The sequence below is a fragment of the Marmota monax genome, unplaced genomic scaffold (genome assembly GCF_021218885.2).
Source record: "Marmota monax isolate L192 unplaced genomic scaffold, Marmota_monax_Labrador192_F-V1.1 WCK01_AAM20220418_F8-fsc00181, whole genome shotgun sequence".
In the NCBI taxonomy this organism is placed as follows: Eukaryota; Metazoa; Chordata; class Mammalia; order Rodentia; family Sciuridae; genus Marmota; species Marmota monax.
The window spans coordinates 2,997,529-3,003,770 of record NW_026694276.1 but is presented as its reverse complement, the minus strand read 5'-3'; positions in this window follow the sequence as shown (position 1 = coordinate 3,003,770).

Sequence of the window (6,242 nt, the reverse complement as noted above, 5' to 3'; positions counted from 1 at the left end):
TATAGAAAACCTAAACAGACCAATATCAATTGAGGAGATAGAAGAAACCATCAAAAGACTACCAACTAAGAAAAGCCCAGGTCCCGATGGGTATACAGCAGAATTTTACAAAACCTTTAAAGAAGAACTAATACCAATACTTTTCAAGCTACTTCAGGAAATAGAAAAGGAGGGAGAACTTCCAAATTCATTCTATGAGGCCAACATCACCCTGATACCTAAACCAGACAAAGACACTTCAAAGAAAGAAAACTACAGACCAATATCTCTAATGAACCTAGATGCAAAAATCCTCAATAAAATTCTGGCGAATCGGATACAAAAACATATAAAAAAAATTGTACACCATGATCAAGTAGGATTCATCCCTGGGATGCAAGGCTGGTTCAATATACGGAAATCAATAAATGTTATTCACCACATCAATAGACTTAAAAATAAGAACCATATGATCATCTCGATAGATGCGGAAAAAGCATTTGACAAAGTACAGCATCCCTTTATGTTCAAAACTCTAGAAAAACTAGGGATAACAGGAACATACCTCAATATTGTAAAAGCAATCTATGCTAAGCCTCAGGCTAGCATTATTCTGAATGGAGAAAAACTGAAGGCATTCCCTCTAAAATCTGGAACAAGACAGGGATGCCCTCTCTCTCCACTTCTCTTCAACATAGTTCTCGAAACACTGGCCAGAGCAATTAGACAGACGAAAGAAATTAAAGGCATAAAAATAGGAAAAGAAGAAATTAAATTATCACTATTTGCAGACGATATGATTCTATATCTAGCAGACCCAAAAGGCTCTACAAAGAAACTATTAGAGCTAATAAATGAATTCAGCAAAGTGGCAGGATTTAAAATCAACACGCATAAATCAAAGGCATTCCTGTATATCAGCGACAAATCCTCTGAAATGGAAATGAGGACAACCACTCCATTCAAAATATCTTCAAAAAAAATAAAATACTTGGGAATCAACCTAACAAAAGAGGTGAAAGACTTATACAATGAAAACTACAGAACCCTAAAGACAGAAATAGAAGAAGATCTTAGAAGATGGAAAAATATACCCTGTTCATGGATAGGCAGAACTAACATCATCAAAATGGCGATATTACCAAAAGTTCTCTATAGGTTTAATGCAATGCCAATCAAAATCCCAATGGCATTTCTTGTAGAAATAGAGAAAGCAATCATGAAATTCATATGGAAAAATAAAAGACCCAGAATAGCAAAAACAATGCTAAGCAAGAAGTGTGAATCAGGCGGTATAGCGATACCAGACTTCAAACTATACTACAGAGCAATAGTAACAAAAACAGCATGGTACTGGTACCAAAACAGGCGTGTGGACCAATGGTACAGAATAGAGGACACAGAAACCAATCCACAAAACTACAACTATCTTATATTTGATAAAGGGGCTAAAAGCATGCAATGGAGGAAGGATAGCATCTTCAACAAATGGTGCTGGGAAAACTGGAAATCCATATGCAACAAAATGAAACTGAATCCCTTTCTCTCGCCATGCACAAAAGTGAATTCAAAATGGATCAAGGAACTTGATATCAAATCAGAGACGCGCCGTCTGATAGAAGAAAAAGTTGGCTACGATCTACAGTCGGTGGGGTCGGGCTCCAAATTCCTCAATAGGACACCCATAGCACAAAAGTTAATAACTAGAATCAATAAATGGGACTTACTCAAACTAAGAAGTTTTTTCTCAGCAAAAGAAACAATAAGAGAGGTAAATAGGGAGCCTACATCCTGGGAACAAATCTTTACTCCTCACACTTCAGATAGAGCCCTAATATCCAGAGTATACAAAGAACTCAAAAAATTAGACAATAAGAGAACAAACAACCCAATCAACAAATGGGCCAAGGACCTGAACAGACACTTCACAGAGGAGGACATACAGTCAATCAACAAGTACATGAAAAAATGCTCAACATCTCTAGCTGTCAGAGAAATGCAAATCAAAACCACCCTAAGATACCATCTCACTCCAGTAAGATTGGCAGCCATTATGAAGTCAAACAACAACAAGTGCTGGCGAGGATGTGGGGAAAAGGGTACACTTGTACATTGCTGGTGGGACTGCAGATTGGTGCAGCCAATTTGGAAAGCAGTATGGAGATTTCTTGGAAAGCTGGGAATGGAGCCACCATTTGACCCAGCTATTCCCCTTCTTGGTCTATTCCCTAAAGACCTAAAAAGAGCATGCTACAGGGACACTGCTACATCGATGTTCATAGCAGCACAGTTCACAATAGCAAGACTGTGGAACCAACCTAGATGCCCTTCAATAGACGAATGGATAAAAAAAATGTGGCATTTATACACAATGGAGTATTACTCTGCATTAAAAAATGACAAAATCATAGAATTTACAGGGAAATGGATGGCATTAGAGCAGATTATGCTAAGTGAAGCTAGCCAATCCCTAAAAAACAAATGCCAAATGTCTTCTTTGATATAAGGAAAGTAACTAAGAACAGAGTAGGGACGAAGAACAGGAGAAGAAGATTAACATTTAACAGGGATGAGAGGTGGGAGGGAAAGGGAGAGAGAAGGTAAATTGCACGGTAATGGAAGGAGACCCTCAGGGTTATACAGTGGAGGGGGTAGAGAGAGAGGAGGGGAGGGGAGGGGAGAGGTGGGGAGGGGGGAGGGTGGATGATGGGAAAGGCAGCGGAGCACAACAGACACTAGTATGGCAATTTGTAAATCAATGGATGTGTAACTGATGTGAATCTGCAATCTGTGTATGGGGTGAAGGTGGGAGTTCATAACCCACTAGAATCAAAGTGTGGAATATGATATGTCAAGAAATTTGTAATGTTTTGAACAACCCACAATAAAAAATTAAAAAAAAAAAAAAAAAAAAAACCTAAAAGAATCCTGGAGAGTTAGTACTGCAATTTGTTTATAGTCATACAATTTCTGAAGAATATATCCAGAAAGCAGACTAGATCATATCTTAGAAACTGACTTAAAGTGAGCTTTTTCTTTCATGTTTTCAGAATTATACATGTAATTTCCAATTTTCAAAGTCCTTCTTGAATTTTCTTTTTAATCTTTTTTATTTCTTATTTTTATGTAATTCTTGCTCATTTTTATAATGCTTTATTTTTTTATTTTTTCTCTGTCACTTCAGAATTCTGCATGGTCTTGTTGCCTATCTTCTTTGATTATATAATTAGATATATTTTCTTGTGTTTTTAAAGAAATCAAATACATATATTTCTATCTTTCAGCAAATATTTATTTGTCCTTTATCGTATACCTGTTGTGATTCTAAGTTTTGGGAAACATTGTAGAGAAGACATATGCAGTCTTTAAATTTGTGGGAATTGTAGTCTAGTTAAGAAGGAGAACTTAACAATGGATTACATTTGTAGTCAGAACTAAAAATAAGTACCATGTTCTTTAAGAGAAAATTAATTTACATGTAAAAGTTTACTGTTGATCACTAAAAGAATAAATGTTATAATCTATTACTAAGAGAATAAGACAGGTAATATTTAGATATGGTATTTTAATGCTATCTGTTTATCAAAATCATTTCTTTTTTATTTATTCATTTATTCCATGCATAAAGCACTATAAGGGGCAAATGAAAGAAAAGAAAGTAATGTTAATATTTACTGAAAACTACATGGAATACCTGCATACTGAATGTATGAGTATGATCTTTAATTATTTCTTCCCTACAATAAAAAAATAATTTGTTCAATAGATAAATAAACTGAGGCTCAAAAGTTTAATACCCTGCCTAATATTAACTTGTCAGTGGCTGAACCATGAAATAAATCTTGTTTTTCAGAATCCAAGGTCAATATTCTCTCTACTATGTTACGTTGTTTCTCTAAATAAAATCAAAATTACAATATAATGTGGTAAGTACTTTCATAGAGGTTTAAACAAAATGCTGTCTACTATACCATAGTGCCCCTAATAGGGTGAAGTTTTCAGATCCTGCGCTAAGTACACCCAGGCAATGACTGTCAGATTATCTTAGATTTTTCCCCCCAGTGTTTCATACTTTAGTAGAATGCAAAATCAGACATTTGTTCTTCAGTGTAATTAAATTGCTAGAAAAGCTTCTAAACATTTATTTGCCATCTCTATATCTAGAGTGGTGCAAACTGGTAACGGACAGTTCATGGACCTGCACCTCTCTGTGGACCACTTTTTTTATGGCCTCAAAGAATCTAAACATGAATAGGTCATTATCCCTTTGAGAAGTTTACTGGTGAGCTAGTCTTGTAAGCAGTCCACTAACTTAAAAGGATGTAAAACAAATGCTAATAATATAAAAAGCAAGACCTTCTAGCTATGGTAAATATTTAATAAGATTTGAAGATAGTGTTTTCCAGAGGTGGGAAATAGGAAGGAAGGTCTTATTTGTCAGAATAATCTGGTGGTCTTGGTGGGTACACTTGCTGAGAAAACGTGAGTAGTCTCATGTGACTGAATGAGGCTATGTGTTTTGATGGAAAAATTAAAAGAATTTGGCTTGAATCACAGCTTCCTCTATCTCATGAGGAACATCACTGCAACCACTCTGGGAGAAAGCAGAGAGATATTAAATTCAGAGACGATACTCATGGAACTCTGTATGACAACCACCAACTTCTCTGTGTGATCACAATTTAAAAATCTATAGGCACAATAGTGATTTTCCCCTTCTAGTTTCATTAAGATATAAAAAATGACTTATTTTTAATTATACATGACAGTAGAATTCATTTTTATATAATTGTACAAGCATAGAATATATCTTATTCTAATTAGGACCCTCTTCTTGTGTGTATGTACACATGGTGGAATTCACTCTGGTGTATTCATATAGGTACATAGGAAAATTATTTTGGATTCATTCCACTGCCTTTCTTTTTACCTCCCTTCTCTTCATCCCCCTTTGTCTAATCTTCTGAATAATAGCTATTCTTCCTCTCTTTCCCCTTATTGTGGATTAGTTTCCACATATCAGAAAAAAAAACATTTTAGGACTGGCTTATTTCACTTAGCAGGATAGTTTGTAGATACATTCATTTACTGGCAAATGGTGTAAAGGTATTCTTCTTAATGGCTGAATAATACTCCATTGTGGATGTATGCCACATTTCCTTTATCCATTCATCTGTTGAAGGGCCCCTAGGTTGGATTATAGCTTAGCTATTGTGAATTGAGTGCTATAAACATTGATGTGGCTGGATCACTGTAGTATGCTGATTTTAACTCCTTTGGATGTATGCCACCAGTGGGATAGCTGGGTCAAATGGTGGTTCCATTCCAAGTTCTTCAAGGAAACTCCATACTGCTTTCCAGAGTGAAGCACCAATTTGCAGTCCCACCAGCAATGTATGAGTGTGCCTTTTACCCACATCCTTGCCAACCCAAAATGACAAATGTTATGTATGTTTATGGTGTACAGTGTGCTGTTTTGATATACATATGCAGTGAAATTATTGAGTCAAACTAATTAACACATTTATCACCTCATATACTTACTTGTGGTGAGAACATTCAAGATCTACTCTCTTAGGGATTTTAAAGGACACAGTACCATATTATTATTAACCATATCTTAACTATTAACCATAGTCACCATACTACACAATAGATCTTCAGAAATTAACCATCCTAATTGAATATTTCTACCTTTTGATCAATATCTTCCCATTTCCTCTCCTCAGCCCACCTATGACTTATTTTCCACATACAAAATGAGATCTTTCAGTATTGGCCTTTCTATGTGTCTTTAATTTCACTTGGCACAATAACCTTCAGATTCATTCATATTGTCACAAACACAGATTTCCCTTTTTTTAATAAGGCTGAAGAATATTCCATTGTGTGCGTGTGTATACACACATGTGTGAGGTCCACTCAACTGTCAGTGGACAGTCAGGTTGTTTCCATACATTGGATATTGCTAATAATGCTACAGTGACTATGGGAAGATATTTTTGGGGGATATAATGATGTCATTTCATTTGGATATTTATCTAGAAATGATATTGTGGATTATGTAATAGTTCTATTTTTAATTTTTCTTATTCATTTCTTTCATTATGGTGTTATACTTCTCTGATGATTATTGATGTTGAACACTTGTTGGGCTTTAGGTCTTTTTTTTTAATTTCAAGAAGGGAAAAGGATTTATTAGACCATTTCCAGGGCAGGGACCCAAGGCAGTGGCTGGGTTCAGTGTTCTTAGGGGGAAAATG